The sequence below is a fragment of the Narcine bancroftii genome, chromosome 9, assembly GCF_036971445.1.
Source record: "Narcine bancroftii isolate sNarBan1 chromosome 9, sNarBan1.hap1, whole genome shotgun sequence".
Lineage (NCBI taxonomy): Eukaryota > Metazoa > Chordata > Chondrichthyes > Torpediniformes > Narcinidae > Narcine > Narcine bancroftii.
Genome location: NC_091477.1, coordinates 111,903,693 through 111,921,541, shown reverse-complemented (window position 1 = coordinate 111,921,541; position 17,849 = coordinate 111,903,693). Strand labels below are relative to the sequence as shown.

At 39.4% G+C, this 17,849-nt stretch overlaps 1 protein-coding gene across 3 annotated transcripts in view; it reads right to left on the bottom strand.

Moving 5' to 3' along the window:
• pid1 (phosphotyrosine interaction domain containing 1) overlaps positions 1-17,849 on the bottom strand; it is a 102,985-nt gene that overhangs the window by 81,945 nt on the left and 3,191 nt on the right. The gene's annotated exons all lie outside the window — the stretch shown is intronic.

Here is a 17,849-nt window from a genome sequence, read left to right as displayed (position 1 = left end):
TGTGTATAAAAGCCAAGCCCGTGATTTTTTTGTACTTTAAAAAGGCCTTGCATATAATAACTGGGCATCAGCAGAAATCCTAAACCCTAGCCAGATCAACAGTTATTATGCAAATAATGATTTAACAGTCTAATAATGCTGTGACTATGACCACCTGCCGGGAATAGTTATGGGACTCCTCTTCATCTGATGGAGTACACATTTTTGGTTTTTAGACTGCAATGTTGTGAAAAATCACAGAAGAAATTAACATGATTTTACTGCTCGTGTTTTCGTTCACACTGGGCACCTTTTTAGACTGCAACAGTCCCGGCGCTTGGATGTGCAGTAGAGTGGATGATCGTCAATAAATTTTTCCAATACGATTTACACTGCAGGTTTCCTCCAAAAAAATTGTAGGGGTCCTGCAGGATAAATCATGGTCAATTTTGAGTCAATTTCTGCACATTCGTTTTTAGACTGCCCACGTGGTGGCAAAACTCCTTGGTTACGCCGTTACATCCCTGCAGACTAAAAATCATAATTATCCAGATGAATGGAGGTGGGGATGATAGGCATGTTATATTTTTGTTCCTAGGTGGTCAAAGAAAGCTAATGCATTACATAATATGCATAAAATTAAGATGTACAGTAAGATGTACGCTTCCACCAGCGTTGTCTCCGCTCCATCCTCAACATCCATTGGAGCGCTTTCATCCCTAACGTCGAAGTACTCGAGATGGCAGAGGTCGACAGCATCGAGTCCACGCTGCTGAAGATCCAGCTGCGCTGGGTGGGTCACGTCTCCAGAATGGAGGACCATTGCCTTCCCAAGATCGTGTTATATGGCGAGCTCTCCACTGGCCACCGTGACAGAGGTGCACCAAAGAAAAGGTACAAGGACTGCCTAAAGAAATCTCTTGGTGCCTGCCCCATTGACCCCCGCCAGTGGGCTGATCTCGCCTCAAACCGTGCATCTTGGCGCCTCACAGTTTGGCGGGCAGCAACCTCCTTTGAAGAAGACCGCAGAGCCCACCTCACTGACAAAAGGCAAAGGAGGAAAAACCCAACACCCAACCCCAACCCACCAATTTTCCCCTGCAGCCGCTGCAACCGTGTCTGCCTGTCCCGCATCGGACTTGTCAGCCACAAACGAGCCTGCAGCTGACGTGGACTTTTACCCCCTCCATAAATCTTCGTCCGCGAAGCCAAGCCAAAGAAGAAGAAGACAGTAGTTATAATGCATGCCTGATAAAAATGTAAATCCTTATGTAATATAGTTTTTAATGAGTTAACTGCAGTGATTGTCATGTTGTTGGGTTTGTACACAAGCTACAATCCATGTAACCAATTGGTTCTTATACCATTGACTCTTTAACCTTATTAAAAAAGATATCTAAAGCAATATAATAAAAGCTTACATCTCAGTATGAACCTTATCCAGACCATGACATTTTAGTGTTTCAGTTGCATTTTCAAAGTTTCTAACTGTTCAAGGACCTGACCCTTGCTTATAGTTCCCCAAGGACAGTCACATAACCTTCTGAAGGTATACATTGAAATCATTTACATTGTGAAGCAGAAGAGGGTAAAACTGCAAGTAATTTCATGTGGTTCAACTGTTGAAAGATTTAATACACTGATCAATACATCTTTGTCTAAACCATTTATTTATTGGTTTAGCCAAACCGTGTTTTCCATAGCTGACATTGTCAGCATTTGGGCCAAATCTAAAGTTTTGCAGCAGCCAGCTGTTGTTTGATTGAACAATATTGCGCACATTTTGTAGAAATTACGAGGCAACGATTCAGATTATCTTGTTGTAAAGTGCCAATACACCTGGAAATTATTACTTTTTGAACCATCATAATTTAAAACATTAATATTCATGCATTTGAACATTTCATGCCTTTTCTTTCCCTGAAAATAATGTATTTTTAGTTGGGTGGCATCCAATGGACATTCTCAGACATCAAGAGGCCTTTCAGACAGCTAGCCATTAGGAAAGCAAATGGTATGTTGGCCCTAATTCCAAGAGGATTTGAATTCAAGAATAAAGGCGTCATACTCTAATTACATAGGATCCCAGTGAGACCACACTGCAAAATTGCATAAGGTCTGCTCTCTTTACTAAAGAAGGATAAACTTGACAGAAAGTTAGAGCTATAGAACCATAGTGTTATACAGCTAGAAAAAAAAGGCCCTTCATTCTCACTCGTCTATGCCAATCAAGGTCCTATCTGAGCTAGCACATATCCCTCAAAACTGTACTTATCCATGAATCTGACTAAATTACTTTTTTACTATTTTTTAAAATTTTTAATAATTTAGACATACAGCATGGTAACAGGTGATTTTGGCCCACAAGTCCGTGGTGCCCAATTTACACCCAATTAACCTACACCCCTGGCACGTTTCAAACAATGGGAGGAAACTAGAGATCCCAGGGCAAACCCACACAGACATGGGGAGAAAGTACGAACTCCTTACAGACAGTGCGGGATTCGAATCTTGGTCCCGATTACTGGCGCTGTAAAGGCGTTGTGCTAACCACTATGTCAACCGTGCTGACCTATACTTTTAACTGTGTCTGACAGTTCCATATCGCTCCATATATGCACCACCCTCTGTGAGAAAATTGTATCCCTCAGGTCCACTTATAATAATTGATAATTAGGCTGCAACACTATACACTGAATGTAGCGAACACTCCGGTTAAACTAATGTACACAGCAGACACGTAGTCTAGAGCTGTTGACACGAGAGAGCCCGCAAACATCAAAATGGATGAAGACATGAATGCCTTTGTGGACACGATCACAAGTGCACTGTCCATATCAGATGCAAAAATTGAGCTCATAAAGTCAGAGACTAACAAAGATGAAACACTGACACAATTGAGAAAAAAAACATCTTGGATGGATGGCCCAACATGAAGCAGGACTGCTCACCTGACGTGGCAGAGTACTGGAACTGCAGGGCGGAACTATCCGTGGTTGAAGACATCATCTACAAAGGAAGCAAAATTCTTATCCCTAAGAGTCTAAGAAAAGAGATGCTAAAAAGGATCCATAGAGGACATCTCAGAATTGAAAAGTGTAAGAAAAAAGCACAAGAGGTGATGAACTGACCAAAAATCAATAATGATAAAGCAAATGAAGTGTCAAATTGTACAATATGCCAGAAATATCAAGCAAGCAATCCTGCAGAACCACCAAAGCCACACCCAGCACCATACAGACCTTACCAGAAGGTAGGCGCTGACCTATTTGAATATCAAGGGAAGAACTATCTTGTAGTCACAGACAATTACTCCCTGTATCAAGAGGTGTGTAAACTGAACACCACCACTGCAGATTCTGTAATAAGAAGTATGAAAGCCATATTCTCCAGACATGGCATGGCAAGCGAGGTCTTCACAGACAATGAATCCCTGTTTTGCAACTCAAAGTTCTGACATTTTGCCAAAGAGTGGGACTTTGTACACACCACGTCAAGTCCTTATTTTCCACAGTCCAATGGTCTAGTGGAAAAATTGGTACAGACAGTGAAAAGACTGATGTACAAGGCAAAAAATAGTGAAACAGACTTCTACCAGAGCATGCTGGTATACCACACAATGCTGCTCAAGTTCTCTGTCACCAACACAACTCCTTACGGAACGTAGGCTAAGATCAAACCTACCCCTCCAGGAGAACCTCGTAAAAACAAAAGAGGGGGAGAAAGTGATGAAATTCAAAGAACAACAGAAAGAAAAACAAAAGTATTATTTTGACAGAAGAACAAAAAACCTATCGGAACTCCACACTGATGACCAAGTAAGGCTAAAAGACAAAACAAACTTATGGACTGAGAAGGGAACTGTCCTTAGTGAAGTCCAACCAAGATCATACACCATTCAGACAGACGAAAGTGTTGTTCTGCGAAGAAATCGTCGAGATCTTCAAATGGGACCATCCATAGTAGATGTAAAGACAGATACTGTTGAACAATCTGAATACAGAGTTGAGAAGAGATCGTCTGAGGCAACAACTCAGATTCAAGGACGATCAATCAGGAGATCGTCAAGACACATGAATCCTCCTAAGAGGCTCATTGAGCAAATTTAAAGACTCCTGTTATAGAATTAAGTAGTGCTATCTTATTCGCTCTTCAAGTTTTAGTGAATGTCAATGTGAACACACAAAACAAGTTTTAAAAATGTTAACAATGTTGATAATAACAAAAATGCAAGTTCCTGATGTTAAGGATAAAATAGCAGAGTTATACAAAGGAAACATGTTAGTTAAAAGTAAACTACTTTTGTTTTAAGAAAGGGAGATGTCAGGGCAGTGATCAGGTTTACATGGCAACTAGCAATGCTTTACTGTTTGATTAGACTTGGCTGCTAGCAGCGGGTTGACACACAGTATGCAGAGCTGCAATGGAGACTTGCAGCCTCATGGCATACCTCATGGTGCTGTTTACAACAACCTTAAAGTAAAGAACCTTTTCCTTCATCCATGTGTTGTCTTACGAACTCACACATATGAATACAAGATGAAACAGCCACTGGGAGATCTGTGCTATTGCATGTTGCGATACTGTTATTGAACAATATATTTGTTATCAAGTAAATTTCAATACATGAAATAATGTGGTAGATTTAGCAAACATAGAATAAATGCTCTCACTGAAAATTGATCTCAGCTTCCCATGTATATCCCCCAGTACACTATATTTTCCATAGCAACCAACCCCGTTACCTAAGTCAGGTAGCTCGCAGCCAAGTGTTACCAATGAGCAATTTTATGCAGGATTTGTTTCAATGAGGAAAAAGCTGGAACTTGATTGGAAGTGATGTTCTTCAATATTAGCAGCTGGATTTTGAACCATTTCAGAACTGCTGGAAGTACAAAGCTAATTTTCTTAACATCCCACACCAGGACACATTGTACCAGAATGGAATTTTTCTTTTGTGAATAATTTATTTTCAGGTTTTTTGAATCTGTCCATAAATAGAATATAAATTCTATTGATTACTAAATGCCTATTTAACTTGGTGATTAAAAAATTAGTCTACAAATTGGATCTGATAACTAAGTTCCTCCTTTGGTCGAAATCACCGTATTAACACATGTAACCTGAACTCAGAGAATGCAATGAAACACCCACCCAAGTCTGCAGACACTGTGATTGTAGTCAAAACACAGAAAGGCTGGAGGAAGTCAGCTGGCCTCGCAGCGTCGATAATATATCTTTACCTCCTATGGACACTGGCTGAGTTCCTCCAGCATTTCTGTGCTCAGAGAATGCAATGAAAAATATGAAAAGGCTTCAATTTGTGGATACCTGGCATGGGATCTGTAAACATATTATGGTGGTCATTATAGTCAATAAATATTTTGCTGATGGAGAGGCCAGCTGAAAATCTCAGCAGGCGGGAGGTCCAACCCTCTAATAAAAAGGTCTTTCACAAGGAGAGTGTATAAAAGGAATCAGGTCAGACCACGGTGGGGGCAGGTCTGGTCAGGACCAGTTCTGGAGGATAGAGGTGGGATTGAGCTAGGAGATGGGAGAGTGGGATTGTATGTGGTGATTGAGCTGAAAGGATGGTAGGAGTCAAAATGAGAGATCTGCAAGTAGGCCCAGCAAGTTGGTATAGCTGTCGTGCCAAGTATAGGGAATGGGTTTGAGGTGGGGGTTGGAGCATAAGCTGATAATGGGCTTGGTCTGCGAGTGTGGTGGAGATGAGTGGTGATAATTAGCAACTAGTATCATTAGTTTTGACTGGGAACTAGGAGTTGATGATGCTTGTTAGGTTAGTATTCGAGAGGCTCAGTCTGGTAGGTCAGAGGATGGTTTGTCCAGGGAGGTTGGGGATTGCTGAGGCAAGGTTCGGTGGTTGGGAGTTGGGATGGATTTGTGTGGGTTCTTTATTCCTATGTTATTCAAAATCAGTACAAACCTAACCTCAGCCTGATCACACACCAGGCTGAGGACTGCTGGAGACTGGCTGAAGGGGGACCAGGTATTGGAACAGAGATATGAGAGGGTGCCGAGGGCTTTCTGATCATGTCAGACGTTTGGATCTGGAGCTCAGGTTGCCGATGCTTCGGACGGAAGACTGCATGGCTGTGGAGGCTGCGGGAGCGCTGGAGGAAAAGCCAGTGACTCGAGGGGGACTCCCTTTTGCTTCTCTTTCTCTGACTGTAAGGGGCACTTGGCAATTTCTGCTGATAGTGAACCTGATAGGGTAGACTAAAGGAAATCTCATGTAATGTTACATTTTCTGTTTTATTACATGACAATAAAAGAATCTGGAACTGTGGCTGCAGCAGGTGTTGTACATAAAATACTGGAACTTTGCACATACTTAATATTCTAAGTACTCACAAAACAAACAACCTATTATTCCACCTTCAAGAAGTTGGTTGCTTATCAGTAACTACCAAGAAACTTAACAGTACCTACCAAAGTTACTACCAAAGTAACTACCAAAGTAACTACCAAAGTAACTACCAAAGTAACTACCAAAGTAACTACCAAAGTAACTACCAAAGTAACTACCAAAGTAACTACCAAAGTTACTACCAAAGTAACTACCAAAGTAACTACCAAAGTAACTACCAAAGTTACTACCAAAGTAACGACCAAAGTAACGACCAAAGTAACGACCAAAGTTACGACCAAAGTAACGACCAAAGTAACGACCAAAGTAACGACCAAAGTAACGACCAAAGTTACTACCAAAGTTACTACAAAAGTTACTACCAAAGTAACTACCAAAGTAACTACCAAAGTAACTACCAAAGTAACTACCAAAGTTACTACCAAAGTAACTACCAAAGTAACTACCAAAGTAACTACCAAAGTAACTACCAAAGTAACTACCAAAGTTACTACCAAAGTAACTACCAAAGTTACTACCAAAGTAACGACCAAAGTAACGACCAAAGTAACGACCAAAGTTACGACCAAAGTAACGACCAAAGTAACGACCAAAGTAACGACCAAAGTTACTACCAAAGTTACTACCAAAGTAACTACCAAAGTAACTACCAAAGTAACTACCAAAGTAACTACCAAAGTTACTACCAAAGTTACTACCAAAGTAACTACCAAAGTTACTACCAAAGTTACTACCAAAGTTACTACCAAAGTTACTACCAAAGTAACTACCAAAGTAACGACCAAAGTAACGACCAGAGTTATGACCAGAGTTATGACCAGAGTAACGACCAAAGTTACTACCAAAGTTACTACCAAAGTTACTACCAAAGTTACTACCAAAGTTACTACCAAAGTAACTACCAAAGTAACGACAAAAGTTACTACCAAAGTTACTACCAAAGTTACTACCAAAGTAACTACCAAAGTAACTACCAAAGTAACTACCAAAGTAACTACCAAAGTAACTACCAAAGTAACTACCAAAGTTACTACCAAAGTAACTACCAAAGTAACTACCAAAGTTACTACCAAAGTAACTACCAAAGTAACTACCAAAGTAACTACCAAAGTAACTACCAAAGTAACTACCAAAGTTACTACCAAAGTTACTACCAAAGTAACTACCAAAGTAACTACCAAAGTAACTACCAAAGTTACTACCAAAGTAACTACCAAAGTAACTACCAAAGTTACTACGAAAGTTACTACCAAAGTAACTACCAAAGTAACTACCAAAGTTACTACCAAAGTAACTACCAAAGTAGCTACCAAAGTTACTACCAAAGTAACTACCAAAGTTACTACCAAAGTAACTACCAAAGTAACTACCAAGAGGTGAAAATTAGAGGTAAAAACAGAAAAAAACTGGAAACACATAGCAGGTCAATCTGCATCCTTGGATAGAGGAACAGAGTTCAAATTCAAGTTACTGCCACATCTACTCGGAAGATGCAATGACAGAGGTTGTTTTGCATGCAGACCAGTTAGACATATCATCCATACTAGAACAAGCAAGACCCAGTACAAAAGTGCAGCGATCAGTTGTTATGTAGCATAACGTTACTACTTTGAGTTTTAACCAGGAGCCTGATAACAATTGGAAACAAGCTCTCCTTGAACCTGGTGGTGCACGATCACATACTTGTGAATATTCTTCCTAGAGGGCAGGCATAGCCAACCTTTTAATTTTTAATTTAGACATATGGCACGGTAACACGCCATTTCGGCCCACGAGTATGTACTGGTTAATTGGGCTGCACGGACTCATGGGCTGAAATGGCCTGTTATACTATGCTGTATGTCTAAATTAAAAATTAAAATTAAAAGGTTGGCCACCCCTGCTAGGGAGAGGGGTAAAGAGTATTACTGGGGGTGGGATGAGTTTTTTTTATATATGTTGGCGGCTGTCCCAAGGCCATGGGAGTACCAGATGGAGGGGAATGTGAGGTGGTCTAGCCTGTGTTCATAACCCTCTGCAGTTTCTTGTGGTCTTGGGCAGAGATGCACCGATACTACGCAGAAATAGACCCTGACAGGATGCCTTCAAAGGTACACCTGCAGAAGTTGTTAAGGGATGCTGGTGACAAGCCAAATTCCCTCAGGCTTCAGAGGAAATAGAGGCCCTGATTGGCCACTGCATTGATGTGGGTGGACAAGGACAAGTCACTGGAGATATTTACGCCAAGGAAATTTAAGCTGTCTTAACAAAACCCCCGTCAGCACAGTTGATGTGGACTGGGAACAAGTTCCACCTCTCTTCTAGAAGTTTATAAGAAGCTCATTGGTCCGACATTGAGGAAGAGTAAGGATTTCACATTTATTTCACTTTCTAACAGTGTTACTTCCTGTATTTCTGATTTTTTTTTGCTTCAGATTTTCAACATCTGCAGGATTTAAAATAAATCAAGAGGATTAGCAGTATTGAACAATCTGGTGCATCTTAATATCCATTAACTAACTGGAAAAGAAAATTTGGATGTACTTAGTAAAATGAGCTGTTTTGCTTCCTGCCATTTTGCACACCCACTGAAATTGAATTTAAATCCAAACATTTCTCAAAGGTGCACTTGTGGATCATCTATTAATAAAATTAACTCTGAGTTAGCAGGTCCAGTTTCACTCTTGGATATGAACAGTTAATTGAAAAGTTTGGTGTGGTATGAAGTGCTGCCTTGGGAAAGCCCCCAACATATATAAAAAAAACTCATCCCACCCCAGTAATACCCCTCTCCCTAGCCTTATTTCTTCAGGTTTCAGGTGGAACTTTAATTTCTCAATATTTTTAAGTTCCCCGAGATGTACCATATATCATTGCGTAATCATTGATACCATATGCAAAATTCAACCCCTCCCCCTTCTTTGGCCGAGACTGCCCACCCATCCAAGTTCCCAATGACCCAACCCTCGCCTCAGCCGCCTGCCCACCGGAGCTCCCGATTTTCCGACCGCAGATCCACTCCTCGTCTGCCTGCCCATCCGAGCTCCTGACGCCCAGGCCACCGACTCTCTCCTGGGCCTCAGCCACCCATCCGAGCTTCTGATGCCCCGAACCCAGACAACCACCCAGTCCTGGACATCAGAGCTCCTGATGCCTTGAGCAATGCAGGCACTTAATTATGTCCCATGTAAAAGTCAACCACCCCCTCCAAAATTTGACCCGAAAAATTGGTCTAAAAAATTTGATAATTACACTAGTATATACAGTATTTATTCCCATCCCTAAAACACAGATGTCCTGATAATTTCTTTTCACTGCAAGTTGAGAATTTTTTTTTAATTCAGAAAAGATTCTCACTGAATTTACTGTATAGCTTATTCCAAAGACTATGATGGCCTTTGTAATATTTCTAAGAGGTAAATTCAAGAATTTTGTTAAGAGAAGCCATAGCTCATGAGAGAATCAAATGTTTTGTACCTCAATGAAGTTCAAACTGATTCAATAAGCAATAAAAGAGCTTCCATAGAAAATAGGGTTGATTGTTTATCTGTTTATACTATCAAGCCTGTTAATTTTACCTTTCAATTGGACTAGCATAGTAAAATAGGTTCTCTGTGATCTTGGAGCTATTAAATTTTACCACTTGCTCACATTTCGTTTTAATGGACTCTTAAAAATATTGAAAAGTCGATAACTTTAGATCTTTAATCTCTATAATCTTTTTGTACGAGTGGTGTGTTCAAAGACTCATATTGTCAGTGCTAAAACTGTTCTCATAATTGGGGGACATGTATTATAATTGCCTTCCCCACTCACTACCACCCTCACACCTACCATACCCTTTTAATACCTTTAAACTTCTGGAAGTTTTCCATTCTTTCGTTTGCATGACCAGTACTACCTGGTACATTAAACAATTACATTTGCAATGGTTGTGCAATTGATCGATCTAAACTCCTCAATCAACTGGATTATGAGCACAAATTGAATTTCAAGCAGTAATTATGTAGGTGGAAGATAACAATGAGAGTGATTGTGAGGTGTAATTAATAGTTTGCTTGTTTGCTTGCCATAGATCATTGTAGAAAGATAACTAAAGCTGCAGAACCTCTCAATCACAAAGTGTTGCGTGTTTCTCATGTGGCAAACGAGAGCAACTATGTGAAGATCTACTTCGCACAGATGGTGAATATCAGTTAGAGATTTCTGAGAACAGACCATAGCCATTTAAAACTGCCACGAATACTCAAGGGTAACTCTCTTTTGATTTTCCAACATTTCAAGTGGGCTAGTGGAATATTCATGGCACCAAATAGATTTTTTTTAAACAGCTCATTATCGATGTTATGAGTGAACTGGTTTAGAGGGACGTTTTACTCAAGGCATAGGTGATATTTACAAGGTTCTAAAAAGCATTTAACAATATAAGACATGTAAATATTGTTATTTTTCTCGTGAGGTTTTTGAGCTTGTTCTAACCACTCAAACATTTCATTCTAGAAACATGCTGGAGAAACTCAGCGGGGTCACATAACATCCATAGGAAGCAGTGGCAGTGACCTCAGTAAATGTAAACGTTGGATAGATTTCCAACGTTGGATAGATTTAAGGGATAGCAGGGAAACGGCAGGTAGCTGGAGATGAGCCACGATTTCATTGACTGGCAGAGCAGGTTTGACGGGCTGGATGACGACTCCTGCTCCTATTTCTTATGTTCTTGTGCTCTAATGTAAAGGGTAACCAGTGTTTCAGGCTTGAGCCTTTTTCAAGTCCCCGAAGGCCTCGGGCCCAAAACATTTGTTACTCTAGCAATCTGAGGGGTGCTGCATGACCTGTGAGCTTCTGCAGCACATTTATGCATTGGTCTTGACCCCAGCATCTGCAGATTTTCTTGTTCAACTCTTCTTCGTTTTAGCTTCACCTTAAATTTCAGCATTGCATGGGTTCCTTCCACCTCTAAATTTTGCCAGTTCAACATCCAAGAATGCTGGATATTTATCTGACTTGTTTAGAATCGTGGACCAAGCTTGCATCATACGAGGAAAATTAAATATTTTGACGTCTACAAAAGTGTTATTTAATAAATATCCAAATAAATAACCAATGATGATGGATTTTTGAAGTTTGAACACAGTTCCAATATTTTCCCAGTTTGGACTTGTATCATGCATTCTGTTTACAGTTTGGCAGTGTGCAATATGATGGTGGCAGAACGGAAGGATCTCATTAAAGGCTTGAACCTGCACAAGGTCAGCGCTTGGTTTGACTGTCAGCCATTTTCTATGGGTTGCAATGGAAGATTTCTTCACAGCTTCCCTATACTTATTTTGTAAATAGTCTTGTTCCTGAAACATCATGAGCTGAGGAAGCCTCCACTGTGAAGCCCAGGTGATGTGTACATCACAGTCTCTGATGACCCATGTCCCCATTTGATTGGACTATAAACTGTTTTGCTTCATTTTAATATTTGTAGAATTATCTTCATTAATCTGGAAACTTTTATACCTAATACTCGCTTTGGAGCATTTAATTCCACTTTTGGTACCAAACCAGCATGCCTAACTGATTGAACAGCAGGGTGGTCATAGCAATTTTGGTCTGTTTGCTTCCCTTTATGCAAACAAGCAACTTTTCATTTGGTACCCAACTATCTTTATGCCTCTTGTAAAAACAATGAATTGCTGGAGGAACTCAGTAGGTCTCGCATCACCCATAGGAGTTAAAGATAGATAACCAACGTTTCAGGTTTGAGCACTTCATCTCTTGAACTATTTCATTATAAAATGTCTGGCTATTATTTGGATCTTCTCAGGGAAAATCCTGAAGGAAAATTTAATCAACAATAATTATCTGCTGCATATAGTAGGGAAAAAAGATTTCAAGGACTTCCTCAATTTCTACAGTTTCTGAAAGTGAGAAACTTGTTACGTGAAATCAAGATCATAGTCCGTCAACCTTACTGAGTCAGTGCCAGATATATTCTACAATTCTAAGAGTAATGGATTTGGGTGTTACTTCGGAAAAGTAAAAGGGAAGTCTTTTGAATGTGATGCTAAACTGAAGCCCTGTTCATTCTCTTCAGTGGATAATCCCATGGCATTGTTGGATGAGGTGCTATTTTCTAAAAATGTTCTAATCAATATTCATCTCTCATCTTACACAACTAAACAAATGACCTCTGGTGTTTGAGACTGCTTGGTGCCTTCAAAATTAATAAATGTTTGTCTCTATTAGAACTGTTTTTATGTCAAAGTGTTTTGTTTAATAGAAGGAGAATTTAAAACGTGCTAATAAACATAACCAGTCAAGTTATTTTCAAGACAAGAATTAATCTTTTGTGGTGAAATTATTCATTCAAAGTTTTCACCTCTCAATATAAATATAATTTTAAAATCTGGCTGCATGACTGAGACTTAGATTTTCCATTTTGTTTGCTTTAGAGCGAAGAAGTTGCAAGTGAGTGCCTATTTTATCCACAGATAACCTTTGAAAACGTGTCACTGGAAGTCAGAGTGTGCACTTTCTTGTGTTTTCAATGAATCACTTTAACTCCAGTCACTTGTGCCATTAGCATCTGAAACTCCAATGCAACATGTCAGTATCAACACATGTTGGGCACCAACTTTATTGCAAATGAAAAGCCTAGTTAAATTAAAGGGATTTCTCTCTAACCCCTTCCTGTTCTAACATAGATTTGGCAAATATTGCAGAAGGACGTTTAAAAAAAAATGAATTTCTATTTGCTCTGAGGGAACCCAGGTTTTTTAATTGTATTTCTGCCCATCTGCATTGTACAGATGCATACAGCACCCGGAGGTATGTGAGGTGCAATTTGAGGAAATGTTGTCAGACTATTATGTGACTAGTATGTCAGCATTCAGTTCCACCCAAAACAATATCTGCCTTCAGGTCCATCAGAAATTAGGATAGCTACAACACAGGGTAAAAACCTAACGGAATTGACTTTGGCCTCAAATCTGTCCTAAGTATCTATAGTCAGAAAATCCAAGGTCATGATGTAATAAGAATTGAAAGACACTGGAAGCAAAGGAATAAGATATTTCAAATGCGTCCAGACCACATTCTGCAGAACCTAGGTAAAATAGATATCATGATCTCCAACTTCAACACTTGAATACTTCAGATTTTCTTCAACCTATTTGTCATAAGATCATGATTAGATTAGTAATTACTATTACATAAATTAGTATGTTTTTTCCAGCTATGAATTATAAATACAGTAAAACCTCTGTTATCTGGAATTCAAGCAACTGACAAAAAAAAATCACGGAAAATAAATAGGCAAAAAAATGTGGAAGTTTAAAACTGATGCGCCTTGCTGTTAGTTCTCCCATTATGCAATCTCAAGCAATCAGAAAATTCACTTGTGTGGCACCTACCAATCTCCTTAGGTGCCGGATACAGAGGTTTTTCTTTCTTCTTAAGTTTGACCTTTATTTATGGTGGTACATATTGCACAGAATTTCAGTGCTTTAAATCCTACTTGATCTAGCTCAAGCAAAGAGGGTAGAAAGAGAATGCTTCCAATCATGTTGCATGTCTAGTAACGATAAGGTGCACAACATTAATTGTGCATTTTTAATAATATTTTGAAATATTTCAATTCCATTTTATCGATTCAGGGTTTCAACCTGAAACATCAACTGTCCATTTCCCTCCACAGGTTCTGCTCGACTTGCTTTTTATTCCAGATTCCACTATCCATCGTCATTTGTGTCTGCACTTTGTCTTGTGTGCAAGATGTCTTGGTAAACCAAAGCGCTGAGGAAGTCAACATGCAGTGCAAAGAGAGGATAGCTGAATCAACAACGTGCAACTAGCAAAGTGAGGCGGTGGTTACAGGTAGGGAAGGAATTTCTCATGCCTTGCTGAATTTTTCCACCCTAAATGGTGAGACTCATAACTGGGGAGAAGAGATCAGAAGGTCAGACAACACACCATAGAAGTGCAGAATGGATTCTGCGAGTGAATGGTTTGAATGGATGATAAAGGGATATTTTGCAGTTTACCTGGCAGGACAGAAATGCAACCCAACTGGGAGCTGAAAGTCAGAGTGAGCATTGTTCATACCTCATGAGAATCATGTGAGGGAAGGTGATATTGTGAACGTAAATCTTCAGTACTGTGTATCAGTTAGATGGGGGGCAAGCTGTAGCCACTCAACTAATTCCATGTCTTTTGCTATCCCATTGCCAACTTTCAGGAGTTGTAAAACTCTTTCATTTTAACTCATACAAATACAGAACTTAGCATAATATTTTACTGCACTTCAAGGGTTCCTAAGGGTTTTATAGTTAGATACTTGATAGCAATTACTGCTGTTCTGAATTTTGGCAAATGATGGAGCGTGTGCAGACAAGTAATACATTGATTCCACTGACCCACAGGCCAGCCATCTTTACAATGTCTATGTTGACAGAACACACCCCAAGTCGAGCCATAGGTATACTCAATAAAAACTGTAGCGACCATGTTAGGTTCTGACAGTGGCTGCTCAATGTTGCAAATTTGTAGCAGATGTCCTTGCTTCAGATGATAACGCTGGTTCTGCTGACCTGTTACTGGCTGAGCCATGAAATCGTTAAACAGATTTCCAAGGCCATAAGTGCTGGGATTAGCTAATCTCTTTCACAAGTCTTCATTTACTTTGTAGTATACCATGAAATTGAAGTGCTTTAAAAGAAAACATCTCAAAGGGGGAGTAAAAATCACTGCCAATATTTTTTCTGCAACTTAGTATTTTCATAAGAATTTTACTTATGGAAAAATTGCCTCATTGTACTGAGGAGGTATGGCAAACATTATGCATAACCCAGCAAAGGCTGTTTAAGTACACCTTTACCCAGGAAATCAGTCACAGGCACCTTCCAAACAGGCACATAAGAAAATGGAAATCAAAACATGAATCCTACATGATTATGTTAGATTTTTATTTTCCAGAGCAGAGGAGTTTAGAACTAGAGGGCATAGGTTGAAGGGGAGAAGAAAGAAACTTCAAGGAGATCAGAGTTTTACCACAGCGAGTGCTGAATATCCAGAATGAGTAGCTAAAGGAAATGATGGAGGCAGCTACAATGTTTAAAAGGCATTTGGGCAAGTACTTGGGTAGGAAGGGTGCAGAGGCCCACAGGCATAATGTGGGTAAATGGGATTAGTGGAGATAATCATCTCAGCTGGTATAGACAAAGTGAGCCGCCATGTTTTAATATATATATAATTATTATTTAAATATATTTGCATGAATTAGGAGTAACCAGTTATCCAACTAAAAATATAGAAGTGTTTTCATTTTCAGTTCTGGGTCTCTTCTCCTAATCCTGATTCCTCTACTCCATTCACTTTCATTTTCTTCAGTCACATGGAATAAAATAAGATCAACCCGATTTGAGAATTTACTTCCTATTGAGAAGAATTATACACATTTTAATGAAGGGGTGGCACATAGGTAAACCATAATTGTTACGACCATCTGATTCTTTCATAAGTAGATTACCGGCATGGCAACAAATTGCTGGTTCGCAGCTCCAATAACCTCAGATCAATCTTGATCTCTGCTGCTTTCTGTCTGGAGTTTATAGGTTCTCTCTGTGACTGTTTGGGGTTCCTCCCACGTCCCCAAATCTTGCAGATTAGCAAGCAAAATGGCCAACTCTATATTGTCCCCAGGGTGCGGCTGAATGCAGGGGCAGCGTATGCAGAAGAAAACAGATTAGAGTAAGATCAGTCAAATGGCTGCTTGTGGGTGAATGTGGATTCAGAAGACCGAAGGGCCAGTTTCTGCTCCAAATGACAATGTGCAAGGACGACCAGATGACCAAAGGTCAATGGCTTTATCCTCATCGCTGGACATCAATAAGATGGTGCTTTTTGTAATGCACTTTACTTTGCCCACCTTAACAATGTCTGCTTGGAAGTGGAGCTGTTGAAACTTAGCTGATGACTTTATTCCCTGAATGCTTTTAAGCTGTTCCCTCTCATATAACTTAGCAGTTTTATACAGTGGAAATATTTCATTTCATCCATTTACACGCTGACTATTGCTAAAAACCTTGAATTCTTTTTGTCATCAATGTTGCCTACTTTATTCCTTCTTGTTTTCTTTGTACATATCCCTGTGGAATTCCTTTATCATGAAGTGAATGCCTCTTTGTTGTTTATTTGCATATACGCCCTTATTTTGCTTGAAATGTGGAAATGGGACTGGTATTTGGTCTTGTGTTATCATGCAATATCTTGAATGTTATTAAGCCAATGACAAAAACCATTAGACCCAGGATAACCAAGTCAAAGTTTGTATGTACCTCCCAGAGCAGCCTTTTATAAATCTCAGTGGTGCATTAAGAAAAGATTGCAAACATGTGTTGAACATTTCCAATATCAATGGCACATATACAAGACTACTATTTTTTTATGAGTTCCAACCTTTGTCATGGGAATAATATTGGTTTCCTGATTTTTGCTAATTAAAAACAATTTCACAACAGAAAATTATTTTAACCTGAAAGGGCAGGCAAGAACTATTAAATTTTCTGATGGGTGAGAGAGAAACCTGTCACTTCAGACTGACTTGTTTGGACATTTCGTGCTTACAGAGCCCATCTTAGACCCGTTCTTGATTTATGCAGAGGGCATCATCGAGCAGAGAAAATACATATTTCACATGTTTTTGTTTCCCTGTTTGGTGGGTCAAACCCAATTTACAAGCACAGGATCATTTGGACCTAGCTAACATAACAAATCTTCCGCCCCACCCCACCACACACAGACACTTTGTTCCCCCATTTTCTTCTGTTGTTCTTAATGATTAAATATGGCTTCTTGTATTTGAACCGTGACTATTCAAAGTGAACTGTAACTTTTAGTACGGGGTAATCCTAGCATACTTTGAACTTTGTTAATGGATCACTAAATGCCCAAATAACAGCCAAAAAGTGGAGCTAACCTTCTGGGGTCACCCGTCAAGTTTTTCATTCGTTTACTCCAAGCAGATTGTAAGCAGGTGTTTAAATTTATATGCGTATTTTAATTATTTTACGTCAATGGCATATTGCAGATCAAATTTAAATGACGACAGAGAAGCAAAATAACTGCAGATACTGGAAATCTGAAATAAAAATGCCAGAAGTGCTCTGTGAAACAATGTTTCAGATTGTTACCTGTCACCAAGAAATGTCATCTACCTGAAGGTTAACTCTTTTTCTGTCTGCCCAGATGCTGCCTGGCCTGTTGAATATTTCCGTTGGTATAAGATTTGAAAATATATATTTTCCAGTTCTTGAAAAAAAAACATGATCTCAAGGAGGAATAAGCTATGAATATTCAAATTATCTTTAAATTAATCCCCACTTTTGGTAGGTTAGACCGTGATATTCTATTTTAGACCAGCCATTTACAACCTTTTTTTGGCTATAATCCCCTTATGAGTCTACTCAAAGTTTATGGGCCCCTTTCCCTGAGAAGCAGTCAAGTTTAGTTGGTT